The sequence below is a fragment of the Rhinolophus sinicus genome, chromosome 14 (genome assembly GCF_057876585.1).
Source record: "Rhinolophus sinicus isolate RSI-liver-muscle chromosome 14, RSI-T2T, whole genome shotgun sequence".
NCBI classification, from domain to species: Eukaryota; Metazoa; Chordata; class Mammalia; order Chiroptera; family Rhinolophidae; genus Rhinolophus; species Rhinolophus sinicus.
In genome coordinates, this window is record NC_142514.1 from 172,397,628 (window position 1) to 172,415,052 (window position 17,425).

Genomic DNA, 17,425 nt, shown 5'->3' on the forward strand with positions numbered 1-17,425 from the left:
ATTGTAAATGTCTAAGCCCTAAATTGTCATTGAGTAACTCATGCCACTTCTTTCCTCTTTTTCTGGAACCTAACCTCCATTTTCCTCAGGGGCAGCTGCATTTCTCTTCCCTCGCTTTCAGAGAGACTGTCTTTCTCCTCTGCGTCCTTCCCCACTGGATCAGCAGAGGGAAAAGGATGCAGGGACCATGGGATCTCCTTGCCTTCCAGCCCAACAGAGGTTCAGACCGCTGCCCAGGATGGTGTGCCTGGGAGAAGCGCTGATGGTCCCTACCAGCAGCTGTCCTGGGCGACTAGTGCCTGAGTGGGTTTCTAAAGCCAGAAGCACGTTTGCGGAGGTTTAGGTTTGGGGGTCCAGGGGAATGTACTGATGGGAGGGGGGCCAGGTAAGGAAGCCGGCCCTGATCTTGGTCTAAACCAGGGACACTCCATGGCCCCACCCAACACCCCAAACTCCTGCCTGCTGGGCTTTGGGAAGCCTCCCCATCCTTTCACTGGGATGAATTCTTTTCTCCCCCTAAATCTTTTAAAACATTGAAAAGAAAAAGCCAAAGCCAGAACTCCACATACAATAAAAAGCAAAGACATGAGGAAAAATAACTAGGGATAAAAGCTTTCAATCCCAGCTCCAGACAAGATGCCGCTCTGACGTCCTTGGGCGCCCCGGAGGGATTAACCCTCAGCTGCCCGCGGGAAGCCACCTCCCTCCCGGCGCCGGGCTCCGCCCCGCCCCGTTTCAGCGGAGAGTGGTGGTTGTCGCCTTCAGTCGGTGTCTCGATACACGGCTTTAGTTCTCTATTTTTACCCAACCTGCACGAGCTCATCTCCACCCCACCCCCACCACCAAACCTTTTGTCTCAGCTCCTCCTTCCTACACCAGAGTCAAAGAAATCTCCCTGGTGAAACTGAACCGTAAGCCAAACCCTTTGGGGGCATGAAATGGATGCCTCGTGTGTGCTTCTCACCGTCACAGACCCTCCATTAGCGACACAGCCAGCGCGCCTTCTGCTTCCCATCTTTGTGCCATTAATGACAGCTTTTGTTGTCGTGTGGGCAGAAAGCAGTGGACAAAGGACCCCAGATGACGTAAGCCACACCCCTTACCTCCTCCGAGAGCCCGAAGAGAGGCTCCTCCACGAAGGAGAGCCCAGGGAATCCTTTTGGAGCCCCCATTTTCTAAAGCACATGCCAAGTCACAGTACAGTTTACCAAGAGCAGCATTTTTACCACTCCAGTAAAACTACATTTGTCTCCGTTTTTAAACAAAGAGGAACTTGGGTGGAGGTTCCTGACCCCCAGGACAGCACTGTGAGATAGCAGGACCTGCAATCACGCAGCAGACTAGAGATCTCTAGTGAAATCTGGCTTGAAGGTCCCCACCCCCAGGCAAGTGGCACCTCAGTGGGTCTCACACACCAGCCAGGAGCCAAGTGCTTCCAGAATTGCGGTGAACCCTGGGGTGAGTTCCAATGGAGCCACACATGGCAGGTGGTGTATACTCCTGGGTCTGTGCACAGAAACACTTTGGAAAGCAACCTGTCTCGGGCCTGACTGAGGCTGAAGTTGTTATCATTTAAGACACGGATGGAGACCAGCTTGCTTGCCCAAGTCCCTCGGGTGGGGAGTGTCTAATAGATGGAGAGGGAGATTTGGGGAAGGAGAGAAATATGTATTAGACACCAGGAGCTTATTCAAGAGGCTCTGTTAAAGTGTAACACGAGCACAAACACACACACACACATACATTCATTTATTCTTTCCAAACATAGTGACTGCATCCTAGTCACTTATCCTGAGGACATATTAGTGATGGAGACAGACCCGACCCCTATTCTCAGGAGTGTTAGTCTAGTGCAAAAGACCACACTCCAAGGATCTAGCTTCCAGCCCCTGTTTCCAGCCTTGACCTTCTGCTCAGTTTCAGCATCTGTAAAACGGAAGTACCAGGTGCTCTTTACTGCCTTATGGAGCATTCGGAAGGAGAAAGAGCTGGAAGATTATTTGAATTAAAAATACATAAATTTGCCTATTGTTTAATTTTAATTAAAATACAACAGGACAATATGCCCCGAAGAACTGAAAGCAGGGATGCCAACTCCTTTCACCAGGCGTCCTTGTGAGAGTGTCATTGTCTTTAAACCCTGAGTGGCAACCCCTGATGCACAGCTGGGATGCCCAGGGAGGCAGGGTGACCTGGAAGTCCAACGACTCCCTCAAGATCATCCAATCTCTGGATGACTATCCAAAATGCTTCATTGTGGGAGCAGACAAGATGGGCTCCAAGCAGATGTGGCAGGTCCACGCGTCACTCTGTGGGAAGGCGGTGGTGGTGATGGGCGAGAACACCATGACACACGAGGCCATCCGAGGGCGGCTGGAAAGCAACCCAGCTTTGAGAAACTGTTGCCTCATATCCAGGGGAATGTGGGCTTTGTGTTCATAAAGGAGGACCTCATTGAGATCTGGTACATGCTGCTGGCCAATAAAGTGCCAGCTGATACCTGTACTGGTGACATTGCCCTGTGTGAAGTCACTGTGCCATCCCAGAACACTGGTGGGGCCCAAGAAGACCTTCTACCAGGCTTTAGGCATCACCACTGAAATCTCCAGGGCACCATTGAAATCCTGAGTGATGTGCAGCTGATTACGACTGGTGACAAAGTGGGAGCTGCAAAGCCACACTGCTGGAGATGCTGAACGTCTCCCCCTTCTCCTCTGGGCTGCTCATCCACAGGTGTTTAACAACGGCAGCGTCTACATCCGAAGCGCTTGATATCACACAGGAAAGTCTGCATTCTCACTTCCTGGAGGGGGTCTACAGTGCTGCCAGCATATGTCTGCAGATTGGTTACCCCTTCTATCATCGATGGGTACAAGTGGGTCCTGGCTTTGTCTGTGGGGACTGATTACACCTTCCCACTTGCTGAAAAGGTCAAGGCTTTCTTGGTTGATCCCTGTGCATTTGTGGCTGCTGCCCCCCGTGGCTGCCACCCCCACCACTGCTGCCGCAGCCCCAGCCAAAGCTGAAGCACAGGAAGAGTAGGAGGAGTTGGACGAGGATATGGGATTTGGTCTTTTTGACTAATCTCCACAGCGCAACCAGCTCAAACAGCTTTATTTGTGAAACAAGGAAGTAAAGACTTATTTCTCTTAAAAAAAAAGAAAAGAAAAGAAAAAAAGCAGGGACTCCAACAGATACTCGTGCACCAATGTTCACAGCAGTATTACTCATAACAGGCAAAGGGTGGAAGTGTCCATCAACAGATGAATGGATAAACAAAATGTATATATGTACAATGGAATAGTATTCAGCCATGAAAAGGAGTGAAATTCTGATATATGCTGGAACATGAATGAACCTTGAAGATATTGTGCTAAACGAAATAAGTCGGACACAAAAGGACGATTTTGTATGATTACCGTTATATGAGGTTCTTAGGATAGGCAAATTCATCGAAACAGAAAGCAGAAGGGAGGTTACCAGGGGCGGAGGGGGAGGTATTGTTTAATGGGTACAGAGTTTGTTTGGAATGAAAAAGTTCTGGAAATGGATAGTGATGATGGTTGTACAACAAAATGGTAAATTTTATGTGTATTTTACCACAAAAAATTTCAAATATATATATATGATAATGGAATGTACAATAAGCAATATATGTTCCATCCTGTCCCCTGTCACAGAGCTCCTAAAACTCTTGGGATTTCCTAAGTGATAAGAGGAATAAAGGTAAAAGGAACATCTTTTGTTATTCAGAACAAGTCCCTAGGAACCACTCCTGAGTTTATTAATGAAGTGACTTTTGGGAAACCCCTCAGAATGGGAGCTGGTTGCCAGGGGAACCAACTTTGTGATTAGAGGGTTAGAACTTTCAGCCCCTGACCTGACTTCCTAGGAGAGGAGAGGGGCTACAGGTTGAGTTAATCACCAATGGCCAATGATTTAATCAATCACGCCTAAATATTGAAGCCTCCATAAAAAACCTATAGTATGTGACTTTGGAAATTTCTAGAGTGCTAAACATGTAAAGGTGCTGGGAGGATGGCATGCCTGGATTGGGCATGGAAGTACCAGGCTCTTACACATACCTTGTCCTGTGCATCTCTTCCATCTGGCTATTCTGAGTTACAGCTTTTTATAATTATCTAGTAAGTGAACTGATTGCCTGAGCTCTGTGAGCCATTCTAGCAAATTATCAAACCTGAGGAAGGAGTCATGGGAACCTCTGATTTATAGCCGGAAGGCGAGAAGCACAGGTGACAACCTGGCTTTGCGATTGACATCTACAGGCGGTTGGGCAGTCTTGTGAGAATGAGCCCTTAACCTGTGGGGTCTGTGCTAATTACAAGCAGTTATTGTCAGAATTGAGTTGTATTGAGGGACACTCAGCTGGTGTCTGAAAAATCGGAGAATTGCCTGGTGGGGAAAACCCCACACACATTTGGTGTAAGAAGTATTCAGTGAATAGTGAGTAAAGGAAAGAAGTGCTTTCCTTTCAATATTTAAACTTCTAGCGGAAGTTAGCGAGGAGGAAAGCACATGTTATGTGATTTTCTCAGCAGGACGTTTTCACGTGAAGATGGGACAATTGTGAATGAAGCAATACAGGCCATTACTATTACTTACTAATCCTATTACTGATCTCACTTTTTGCAACACTGTGATAAGCTGGATTATTTTTTTCAGTATATTTCTCTGCCCACTGATAGTGGGCTTGGCCTTGTGACTTGTTTTGATGGAAGGAATGTGGGCGGAGCTAATAGCTAGCCAGTTCTGAGCCAAGGACTAACCACTATACAAGGTTTAACTCATATAGTCCAGGAATCAATAGCACCTATTTGTTCTTGCTTAGCAGCATTTGAGGGGATGTTTGTCACTTAGGCATCTTGGTCAAGAGGTCTCCCTCTTTGAATACCTAAAACAGGATAGAAAGTGATAGAAGAAGAGGGCAGGAATGATGCCGTTATTGACCAGGCTCACCAGGAAAGAGAGGCTGGGTTGCTGAGACTCCGGTGGCCATCAAAACCATCTAGAGACACCCCCTGAAACTACTCCATGAACACAGGCTGAAATCTGAGAAGACGTGACCTCTGCAGCTGCCACTCTAGCAGCCCCTATGCATAAACACTGCTGCCCAGTCTCTAAGGCATCAAGAATTTCATGGCAATCTGCTGATTTTTTGGTCTGTTTTCCAGTATTTATGGAGTAACTTGGGTCCGTTCTCTTTGGGAAGACATGCAACAATCAATCAGCGTCCTTCCCCCAGTGACAATCCTTGAAACAGGGCAGGGGCAAGCCCCTAAAAAAAGACTCACACATCAGAGAATAGGATGGAGAATGCTGCCCTACATTATGCAGATGCAAGGGAAATGATGTTGAATGGGAGGTGACTAGGTTTTCTTGACTACACCAGGCAGTTTTATGCCTCCATGACTGTGGCCCATGAGGCTGCAGGAATATCCTCCCTTCCTTGTTGGCCCACCTGCCCCAGTACTAACCTGCTTTTGCAATCAGCCCAAGCAACACCAACTCTTGGAGATTGTGGTAGGTGGTATTATAGGTCAAGATATTCACCACCCCTCTTCACTGGCCTGATCACGTGGAAAGATTATACTTCCTGCTCCACATAGGGCCAACTTAATCACATGACTTGCTTTGGCCAATGAAATGTGAGTGGGAGTGACATACGACACACTTCGCAGCAGAAGCCATTACAGGGCTCTGCCATCTCTATTTTCACTCTACCATTGAGACCGGCCTGTCCCACACAGAGACTGCACCTTCACCTTTGGTTCCAGAATGAAGAGAGCATGAAGCGGAACCACAGGAGACCTCTGGTAGACCTTGATTGTTTTTGCTCCTTGAGATGTTGGAGTCGCTGGTTACTGCAGCATAATGTAGCCCCAGCTGACTGATGACTCCCCAGGGCAGATTCCAGCAGCTTCTTCATTCATTACACCCCATGAGCAATCCAGTTACATCAATTATCTCACTGAGATATAATCGTTCACTGTCTTCTCCATGGACCCCAAACTCCACATCATCATAGCCCACTATTACTTTACCTGGGTTCCCCTAGTGCCTTGCACAAGGCATGGAACAACAGTAAGCCCTCAAAAAACATGACTGATTAACTAGTTTGTCAAATGATCTGCACTGTCCTTTCCTCCCCAAGGAGTGCAGCCCTCTCCTGAGACCCTTTGCACATAAATCCCTGTCTTCGAGATGATATCAGGTGACAAAGTTAAATCAAAGAACTAGCAGCTGTTAAACTGCATGAAATTGCTACCCTGAGTAACAGGAATTCTAAGAAGTGGGGCGTGGAGGGTAGAGGGCTTTCTGAAGGATGTCCTCAAGTTCCTAAAGTTAAAGGCAACCAGATTCAACACATCCATTAGGCTGCAGCACAGGAGGGACCAGGGGAAACTGAGCATCTGCTCAGACTTCTCTTTGGGGGTTGATCAAGCTTGTCTGCAAGGCAGTTGTAAAGAGCCTATCCAGGTCAAGTTCTTAGATAATGGCTGTCGCTGGAACCTGGAGTGCCAAACGCCCAACTCAGAAGTCCAGTCCTGTTGTCTCTCACCTGGTGAAACTTCAGCTCAGACAACTGCCACCTTGGAGAGAGGGCCTCAAATCTGTCTCTCGGGGGTTCATCCAGAATCAACCTCCAGATAGGGAGGGGCAAAACAGCTCTCACACAGTCCCTCCCTTAGAATGAGCCCACACTCTCTAGTGCAGGGTGTTACCAACAGGAGGGCACCCAGTCTGATTTCTGAGTACCTCTTGCTTTTCATAGTATTTATTTTCTCACCCTACCTCTCTGTGTGTCCAACACACACTGCCTTATCTCAGACCCTGCGTCAGAAGCACTGCATCCCAGCAGGGAGAGCCCCAGGGCAGGCCTTGCTGCCCAGTTACCAGGGGCAGCAATTGCGTCTTCTGGGTGCTGAGCGGAACCAAACCACAATATTTACCCCGGGGGCGGACACACGTGCTGGGTGATCAACGCGAGGAAGGTGGAAATGAGCTGATGTTTTGGCTCCATCTCCTGCAGAGTTCGTGTTTGTTTTTCCAATGCCCTGTTCCAAGAGGGTGTACACCGAAGGGGCAGTGTGTACAGTCTGCATTGCCCCACTTCCCTCACCATTCCCCTCTGCTACCAGCACCCATAAGGACTCCAGAGGTGGAGTGTGGGGGCCCAAATTATGTGATGGGCGCTTTCAATGCCCTTGGGAGCAACCTGGTGCAGGACGGAGACACAAGACAATGTCCTGTAGTGTGGACAGGGATACTCAGCTGGACCTGAGAATGACCTGGCGTGGGAGGCCGCGGTCATTGTGAGTGGAGGCAGGTAGGTGGGATGCCCAGTGGCTTGACACACCCGAGAAGGGGCATGCACAAGGGGGCAACACTAGGAACCAACCCACCCCCCACCCCTCACCCCCCTCCCCCCACCCCAAAGCGCACGCTGCGGAATTCTGCCAGCACGAAGCACAGTCACGAGCAGAGCCAGAGCAGCGGAGCAGGCAGGACATCATCAGCGCTGGGAGAGCACGCGCGCGTGGGTGGCTGGGGGGAGGTGCTCGCATTCGACTGCACCCCGCGCCTCCACCAGCACCTAGCTCTATCCCGCATCCCTGCTTCTCCTCGCCCCAAATCTAGAAGAAACCCGGGGGGTCCCGGAGAGCCCTTGGAGGGGCTGGAGCAGGGGCTTCCTGGGGCGGAGGGCATCGCGCACCCCAGGTGTCCGCCCCTCCAGCCCGCGCCGCCTCCCCCTTCCTTCTCCAGGCCCTGCTCCCGCTCCCTGGTCTCCGCGGCCCGCCCCCGCGCGGGAGCTCTCAGGGCGGAGGCGGCGCGCGCAGCGGTGCGGGGGCGGTGGCGCCCGGCGGGGCGGAGCGGGAAGGAGGGGGGAGCCGCAGAGCGGGTGATGGAGGCGCGCGGGCGGGAGCGGGGGCGGGCGCCGGGATCCTACGCAAGCAGCGCGAGAGGGGATCCTGGGCGCAGGCCCCGCCCCCTCACGTGCCCGCGGCGCAGGGCCGCGTGCCGCCCGCGTGACCGGCAAGCCCCGCCGGACTGCCGCCTCCGCGGCCGCGCGGTTTCCAAGCGTGGAAGGGAGGCCCGAGCGGTGGAGGCGGGCCGACCTGGGCAGGCTGCAGGAAAGGCTGCCTTCTGCAGCCGCCCTTCTAGGCCTTGGGACCCCCGCCCCTACCGCCCAGGAGTTGGGGGGGCGGGGCTGCTGAGCTTTGCGTGCCCGAATTTGGGGCAGGGGAATGGACCTCGGGAAAAGGAGGTCACCCTTGCCTAACCTGCATCTGCCCATGCATTTTAGGGATGGAAGAAGGAGGAAAATAAGGGACGTGAAAAGCAGGATCTAGACGTTAAACCTAAGTTTGACTTGGGAGGGAGGCGGGGAGAAGAGATTTTGAAGTGGGGGGTGGGATCCCCACAGCACTCAAGTCTCCATCGTTGTGCTGAGCCGTGGCATCCCCGCTTGGATGGGTTTCCACCACCAGACTCTTGATTTCGTTTGGGTCAAGTGCTCTGCCTTACCCAGCCTAGGTGCAGTTCTGAGCTCAGTACACGAGCAAGAGTCTGACATCTTCATGTGGGTCGGTGACCTCACTGACTCCCCGACCCCCAAACCCTCTCCCTGAAATGGTTGATGGGATATCTGGAAAGAACCAGTGAGCAATAGAGGCCAAGGACAGGCCAAGCACCAAATTGAGTGTCCACAGCAACAGAGAAGGAAACCCATCATCTGTGCCTTTGCAATGTGTCCTTAAGTGACCCATGTTCTGCAAGGTGTCAGGTGCTGAGAGCATCTCCACAGCCCTGCTGCTATCTTGAAACTTGTGTCTCACTGGTTGCTATTTCCAATGGCTGGAGAAATGGGGTGGGCACTGCCAGAGGGGAAGAACTCTAGAGTGGAATCCCTCCCCTAAAGTGAGTAAAATGTCTCCATGAAAAGTGTATATATAAGGTGTGGCACAGAGCTTGGAAGGATGGAGCCAGGGAAGCCACTTTTTTTCTGCTGAAAAAGGAATACGGGTCTCAGGTGGAGAGGGGAGGACACTGAACCTGACCCAGGTCCACATTCCTGGTCTCCGTGTGGGAAATCATGGGCTTGCTGTGTCCTCTTGAACATGGATTATATTCCCTATATAATCCAAAGGTAATTTCCCAGGATGGTTGTCCTATGGAAGGCAAAACCTAAATATGTCCAGAACTTAGTGTGTTCGTGTCTGGAATGGCCAGTGAGTGGAAAGAGGGGTGGAGGCAGGGAGATGGGTCCCCTTTGACTATGTGTCAGTTTGTCTGGACAACTGCCTTTCTACCATTGGCTCTTCAGGAAGCCACTTGGCTCTGATCACTCATTTGTTAGGTATGTGTGAGGATGGTCAATATAATTGAATGGCTATTGAGTGCCAAACGCTATGGAGAAAACAAAGGAAATGCCAGGTAAGATCCTGAACAGGAAAGAATTTATATCTCATGCGGAAAGTCCTACATTCTTGAAATACATACTTAAGGAAATACAAGTGGTTATATGAGGTTAAGAGCCAACCTGAGTGGTGTAGACAAGTGCTTTGTTAGAAGGGAGAGAGCAACAGAGGTCAAGAAGCCAGAAAAGATTGGGAAGGATTTGAATAAATGGACAAGAGCTGGGAAGGCGCCTAGGTGCTGAGAACTATGTGAACAAAGGGAGAGGGAAAGGGATGTTTGTGACCAGTTGTGGGGACAGAGTCCCAGAGAGCAGTTTCCAGGCTCTCAGCCTCACGTGGAAATGTGCTGGCTCGGTTATTGGATGGCCATCAGCTGTAATCAGATGGCCTCATCTGCTGTGGCTGGGTGGCCATCAGCTGTTACCTGTTAGCCATTAGCCTCTCATATAACTGCTGTGGCTATGCTAGGGGCTTGGTTGGTTGGTTGGCAGAGAAGTGGACCGCGGATTGTGGCTGGCAAGTGCGGTTAGCAAGCGGATTGTGGATTGCAGATCGTATGGATCCTACTTTTTGTGTCTCGACCAGCTACCATCGAGAATATAGTGGTATGAGCCCCCTATCTATGGCTCCGTTGTTGTTCCTTTCTGGCCTCACCATGGCCTATGTCCACCCACCGAGAGCGGGACCAGAGACCCTGCATGACACCAGTCCACGGGTCATGGAGAACGCTGGTCTGGCTGGAACAAAAGATTCAGGATCAGGGAACGTCAAATGAATGAATTAACCAAGCCCCAAAGCAGAAGCTTCTGGGTTCTCATGCAGCCCCAAGATGCCCAGTGTTCTCAAGCTGAGCTCTGCCCTTCTTTGCCCGTACAGTATCATGGCTCTCCAGGCCCTTTGTGATTTATCCCAAATCTACCTGTTCAGCCTTATCTCCTATTTCACCCTTTCAAGCCGACCTTAAAGCACAGAATGACCCCTAGGCCCCAAACATGCCTTCTCCTTTCCTTCTTTTGTGCCTTCACTTTTATGCTTTTCCCTTTCTTTGAAATGCCCTTTCCTGCCTCACCATTTCTGCCCACTCAAAGACACAGCTCGAGTGCCAGCTCATCCCTCAGCCAGATGTAATTTTCATCTGAGTTCCCACAACATCGTGTATGTACTCTGTCTTGACACCTCACATTCTACATCGTATTATGGATATGTAGCAGCATCAGCTTTCCAAGTCGGTACCGCTAATTCAACCATTTTCCGTCATCCCCATCCCTGACAGCCTAGTGCAAGCCACCAGGATCCTCTCTTTTCTGGACTGCTGTGCTAACGTCCTGACCAGTCCCATTGTTTCCCTCTTGCTCTTGTCAGTAAGTTCTCCACACAATAGCAAGGGTGATCCTTTCAAAACATAGATCATGTCACTCTCCTGCTTAACCCCCTGCAGTGGTTTCCTATCACACTCAGATGTAATTCGAGATTTACCATGACATTCAGGAACCTATGTCATCTGGCCCCATCTACGTTTCACATGCTCACTAAGCTCTAGCCACCCTGGTTTTCTTTCTAGTTTTGAAATACTCCACCTCAGCCGCAGAGCCTTTGCTCTTGTTGGTCCCTCTTAATGGAGTGTATGTCTCTTAGAATTTACATGGCTCACTCCCTCACTTGGTGCCTCTGGTCAAACACATTCTCCTTAGAGAAGTGTTCTCTGCCTACCTTATCTAGGTGTTCTTACAAATCACTCTTCATTTCCTTATTTTTTCTTAAGAGCCATCACCACTATCTGAACCATATTACGTTTATTTGGTTATTTATTTATTGCCTGTCACTGTCATGAGAAGGTAAGCTTCATGAGGTCAGGAAATGGTCTTGTTCACTGATGTAGAACAGTGCCTCCTCACACATAGTAGGTGCTCAGTTTGTTAAATGAATACACGAGTGAAAGAATCTTAACTCTGCTACTCAACCATAAGCTCCTTGAAGGTAAGCATCATGTTTTATACATTTGGGTTCCCATCCCCAATTCCTAGTTACTTACACATAAGTCCCCTCAAATGCTTGTTGAGTAAGTTTCAGATTCTGTGGAGACTATCTCCAGCTGACCCCTCTGCCCCCCCACCCCCATTAATGTGACTACACCTGTTTAGAAGACCAGGAAATGGTCTTTACCTATTCAGTCACTTTCAAGGATATCCTCATTCCATGGATCCCTGGAAAGTCCACAAGATCACTGTTTTTCCATTTACTGGTTGTGATCCACGTTTTTTTAATGAAATAGAACAAATGAAATATTAAAGTGTAAGGCTAAGTACTGTTGTCTTTCAATGTATTTTGTGTGTGTGTTTATCTTTGGGTCATGATATAAAATGAATATCCCATTGTTGGCAATGGTTCAAAAACTTTGAAAGTTCTAGATGCTCTATTAGATGGCCATCTGTAGAATGCGTGCTTATAATCTTTTTTTTATGAATGCTTATAATCTTAATAGTTAAATAGCTAACATTTGTTGTGAGTGAACTCTGTTGCAGGCACTGTATTACACACTTTCACACACATTTTCTCACACAGTCTTTATAACAATTCTAAGAGTAGGGTGCTATTATCATTCCCATTGTACAGAGGAAGAAACTGAGGCTTAGAGAAATTAAGTGACCCATCCATAATCACAAAGCTGGTAAACAGCTAAGTTGATGGTCCACTTTCAGAGCTTTCCTTAACCATTACTCTGCAATATCTCCAGCAGCACCTATTCTTTAATTTCATGTACTTAACTGAAAAAGCTCACCTTATTTTATGTACATAAAACAAGCATTCTGATGGGAGACTTTTTTAGGTAGCCAGTAAGTGCCAATGAGGCACATGGATTCCAGGACTTTTGTCCTGTGTGACTTTTGTCACACATGTAGAGAGTCTGAGAATCGCCAGTCTAGATGCATTCATACACACACACACACACACACACGCACACGCACACACCAACTTAGAGCTGTAAATGTAGGTGTTCAAGAGGGTCACCTGACAGGAGCTGTGACCTTCAGTAGAGGGACACAGCTACAGACAACCCATAGTTTGTGACAGGGAGGGAGATAAAGGACTAAATACCTCCAGTGTGCTCTCCTTCTGTCCTCAGTTTCTCTGTCAGGGCCGCCCATTGGCTGACCCAGAGATCAGGAGTCTGTTCAGGAAGCCCACAGAGGTCAACCTCTGGGGGCGCAGAACAGAGTGTAGAGAGTGCGGAGTGGATATGGAGGGCCAAGTGGCGAATGCCCAGCGCCCCATCCTGGGTGCGCAGACGGCAAGGACTCCCAAGGCCTCGGATGCTAAGTGTTGGCTCCGGCAGTACGTGACAGCTCTCCACACTCTCACCTCTCCCCAAAGGACAAGATCTGAACGGGCCAAGTGGGACATTATGCAGTTTTGGGCCACATTGCAAGCCCCTCCCTTGGCTGTCTCTTTATTTGCGGGGCTGCCAAGTGAGGAAAACCAGGCCAGGAAAAGAACTGGCCCCCCTCATCCACCTAGGCATCTGCAGCCCTGCCAATATTTGGGCATCTTTTCCATGATCTAATCATGGACGAGGTCAGTGGGATTTTATACTGGCTGAGGATTCGACCATCTGAATGGCAGAAATTTATTCCTGCCAGGATTTTGCACACTTCAGAGCTGAAACCCCCTGGGGGAGGGAAACAAGGAAGCAGAGCAAATAGTGAGTGTGTGTGTAAGAGGGGAGGGGTAGAATGCAGCCTTGTAAAGGCGTGTTCCTGCTGTGCACACTTGCCCAGCCTTTGCAGGCGAAGGCGTGGCCGCAGTTGTGGCTAAAATATGAATGAATGTGGTTGTGTGCAGGTGCATGAATGACTGGAAGTTTCTGTGAATGAATGCATTTGTGACGAAGGGTGTATGGGAACCCTTGCAAGCCGGGGTCGTGGTTTGCAGGTGCCTGGCTGGCTGGAGGAATCCATTGATCAGTATCTTCACCAAAGTCTGTAAGTGCTGGGTAGGGGGGAGAGGAGGGAACACTATGTTTTCTCATAGCACCTTCCTTTTGCTGCTGCTGCTACTCCTGTGGCTACACGAATCACTGGCCATGGCCTTGTCCTCTCTAAACCCTCAGAGAAGAAAGGGGGGAGGAGATAAGGGAAACCACATGGTCAGTCTGTCATCAGTTGAAGTTTCCTCCAAACACCACAATTGTCCTTAGATAAACTCTAGCCCCACAGCCTCCTGGCTCACCCTCAATGCTCTTCCTTGGGACTGAGCAAGTGGCAGACAGGTAGGAGCTGGGGTATGATTTTCTCTGCCCTCCACTCCCCTGACCTACTAGCCTGGCATGGTAGAATTATGCATATTCTGTCCTCGTCTGAAATGTTGAGATCCAAAAGCTCTTACCATCTCCCCCACCCCAACTCGATTTCAGGGGATGAAAGCAAGGCCCTCATTCTTTCAGGAAATAGTGATAAGCACAGATGATTGGGTGATTACAAACCTGACCTGGTGAGTGTGTCATAACCCCCCCCCCCCCATCCCAGGCCCTCTTTTAAGTCATATTATTTAAATACATCTTGGGCTCTCCTTGCCTCCACCCAAGGCCCCCCATATCCCTTGTCATCCGAGTGGCCTCCGAGAGGCCCCTGAACACAATGGCCCTAATTAGTCCCCTCATTAACAGTCTCAGCAGAGGCCAAAGACTGGATGGGTCAGAGAAACCAAATTCTTTTATCACCTAGAAGCACAAGTGAAGCACATTTGAGGAGAGTGGGTCAGGGAGAGGGTTGCAAAGCAGGAAATGTGGAAAATGAAGACTATACAAAACTATTGCAAACTGCTTCCTCTGAAAACAGAAAATCTAATGTCCCTCCTTCCCAAACACTTTGAAAGTGGAGGATATCATCACCCACCTGGCTTCCATGGGGGAGGCACTCTCTACATTCATGTCTATAATTCACAGGTGTATATAAAAATGTATGGTTGAAAAATTGAAGGGGGTAGTTGCTCCACCAGGAAAAGTGGGTTTTAAATAAATACAGATGTTAACAATCCAATCTTATTATCAGATTGCATATTTAAATCCCCCAGATTGCTAATCTCAGGTTGGTGGGCTGCGGTGCTTTTTCTGTCAAGCAGCCAAGCGAGGAAGAAACATCCAGAGCCTTTGCTTATGAATGTACTGTCTCTCATAAGTGTGAATGCACCGGTGTTTTGTGTTTGTATGAATGGGGGTTGCATGTGCTGGCCAGAGGCCACGTGAGACACGTGGGGTGGGAATTACATCCTAAAAAGATGAATTGGAAAAACATGAACGAGAGAAGTATGAATGGCATAGATCTCTCCCATGGCGCCCCTGTCCTGTATTACCCACCATCACAGTAAGGCACACCTGTTTCATTAAAATTAATTCCTGGTTTTGCAAATATCAATAGCTCGATATCTGTACTTGTGTTTCAACCTTCACTGAGACCACACTGCTAAAAACAGAGAGCTGCAACACAAAAGATACCGCAGTCAGCTCAAGCAGGGGTTATTTTTAGATCAGAAAAAAGAAGGGAAAGAAAAAAAAAAGAAGCAGTTCTGGGTTTTGCAATCTAATTTGGTCCCTTTTCTTAAGGAGGAAAAAAAAAATCCCATCAATGGTATTTTCCATACAATCTGATTTCTATTTGGCTCCTAGAAGAAGAAATCTAGGGCTGAAAATTCTGGAGTTTTATGGCTGATTCCAGCTAGTAGCCTTTCTTCACCAGGCTCCAACTGAATTAATTTGATACTATTTTTGAAAGTCAGTGTTTCTAAGGGAGACCTAATGACGCGCTGACGTCAATGCAGGTCAATAGCACACACTGCTGGAACTGGGCGTGCTACACCGAGCCAGAGCTGGAGCCTTTTCAAACAGCCCCAACTCTGCAAATATCCCAGCTTTGCTGGGGGGGGCGGGGGGGAAGCCAGGGTTTTGGAAGCTTTGAGACCCCCACCATTTCCCCCAATACCTTCAAAATTGATGCATGTTTTCCTGATGCAAAAAAAAATAAAAAAAAAATCCAAACACATCTAATCAGAGGCACTGCAGTGCAAAAAATAAAATAAAAATCACACCTGTCAAAGAAACCGTATGTAGTCGGCACACGCACATGTACGTTCAGAATGCGATGCGTATCATTAGGGTCTGTCTATAAATAGACCTCGAGAGTGAGTGCCTGGGGACTTCGTCCCTAAACGGGGTTTTCGAACGTGGGTGAGGAGTTTTTTGGCTCTGATCTGTTACTCAGGAGGTGCCTGAATGTGTGGGGGTGGGAACGTGGGAGGGGGGCCTGCCTCCTCGCTCTCCTCCTTTCCTCTGTCTCTCCCCCTCCTTTCTTCTCTCTCTCCCCCTCCCTTCCCGCTCACCGCCCCTCTTCTCCCTCTATCCGTCCCTCATTTCCTCTTTCTCTCTTCTCTCTCTCTCCCACAGGCTCCCCCCACCCTCTTTCTCCCCACTCCCTCTCCCTTTCACCCCCTCCCTCTCTCCTCTCCCTCTCCCTCCAAGTCTGGCACCGAACGCGAACTGTTTGCTTTGCTCCGGGAAGAGTGCAGACACAACGTGAAATCCCGAGCTTTTTGCGTGGTGCATTGAAAACGCTGCCTTATTTATATTACCCTCATTCCCTCACCTCTCCCACCCCCTCACCAGTCCTTCCAAATTTCCCTAGAAATCTATGTAAAGCGTGCGGAGGGGAAAACATTTGCACAAAAAGTGAAGGAGCTCGCCAAGGTAGGTTATACCATGCACTGTCTCGTGTTTGGCTTTTGCAAAGTTTATGATGTCAGTTGGTGAATGTTTGCAGGAGTAGATCTGTATGACTGGCCATGGTTACTGTCTTTTTCATTGAACAATTATATTTGTACAAATTGCCTAGACTTCGTGAGCAGGCTTTCCTGTGGTTGTGTGTGTGTGTGTGTGTGTGTGTGGTTTTTGCAGGAGTCACGCCAGCTGGAAGACAATCCTGTGGTGGTAAACTGGGGAGGGGATGCTGTCTTGCCTTCCCCCACCGTGATATCTGGGGTGTGGGGGCGGTGGGAGGGTGGAGGTGGATTCTGTAGTGGGCAAGTGCTTCTTCTACTTTGCCATATTTTGGATTGATTCTCATTCACTAAGTGTCTTCATTTTTGTAATTAGTTTGCACATGACAATTTAGTTCCAAAAAGGCTTTATGAAGTCAAAGCAAAGTGGGGGAGTGTGGGGAGAGAGTCAGAGCTTGGTGGTGGTGGTGGTAGTGGTAACATTTCTTGCATGAAGAATTTAATCTCTCTTCCCACTATGTGGGAAAAATGCTAAGTCTTCCGTGGGTGCAAGTAAAACAATGTTTTAAAAAAACCCTATTAGTGGGTAAAATGAAATTTAAAAAAGAAAAAGAAAACCAACCACATTTCTATTGCAACAGCAAAAACTGCTACAGCTCACAACCACCTGTAGAGGGAAATCTTCATGCATGATTTCGTAGGGCCGTTTGTGTAGAGAAAACCGCCTGAACAAGCGCCTGGCAAACTTTGAAGCATGAAGAGAGGCTGAGCTCGGCAGGGTGGAGGGTTAAATCACGGGGGCGGCAGAGGAGGGGCTGGCACCCAGCCAGAGTCCCTCACGGTCTGGGAAGCTGCAGGACTGGCCTCCTTGCTTCAGGAGGCTGGTGCAAAGATGGCCCAGCTTGAAGTGGAGAAGCTAAATGAGGGCGGGAGCTTGCAGGGTATGGGGTGGGGGTCCTGGTGGGGGGGCGTTCTATGAGGTCAGGAATTGTGTGGTGCATGGTGCCATGTGGAGTTCAGGAGGTCAGAGGCCCGTTTTTTTCCAGCCGGGCCGTGTTCTCTGCTACCTCACAAAGCAAGGTGGTTATCAACAAGTGTTTCTCCTGAGAAGATTAGTTTTGACAGAGACTTCAAGGGGTTCTTTAATCTGGGTAAATCCACCAGGGCTTTATTGTGTGTAGCAAAGAGAGCCCTTCTTTGTTAGCAAGGAGCTTGGGGAT

At 49.1% G+C, this 17,425-nt stretch overlaps 1 protein-coding gene and 1 pseudogene across 2 annotated transcripts in view; both read left to right on the forward strand.

Annotated features, from left to right (window-relative positions):
- Positions 1 to 2,157: 2,157 nt before the first annotated feature.
- LOC109455078 (large ribosomal subunit protein uL10 pseudogene) lies at positions 2,158 to 3,084 on the forward strand (annotated as a pseudogene).
- A 12,777-nt stretch (positions 3,085 to 15,861) lies between these two features.
- The window catches only part of LOC109455119 (uncharacterized), a 103,250-nt gene continuing 101,686 nt past the window's right edge, over positions 15,862 to 17,425 (forward strand). For both annotated transcript variants that reach the window (XR_002138570.3, XR_002138573.3), the window contains exon 1: positions 15,862 to 16,176. The gene's annotated coding sequence lies outside the window, so the exon portion shown is untranslated. The remainder of the gene's footprint in view (positions 16,177 to 17,425) is intronic.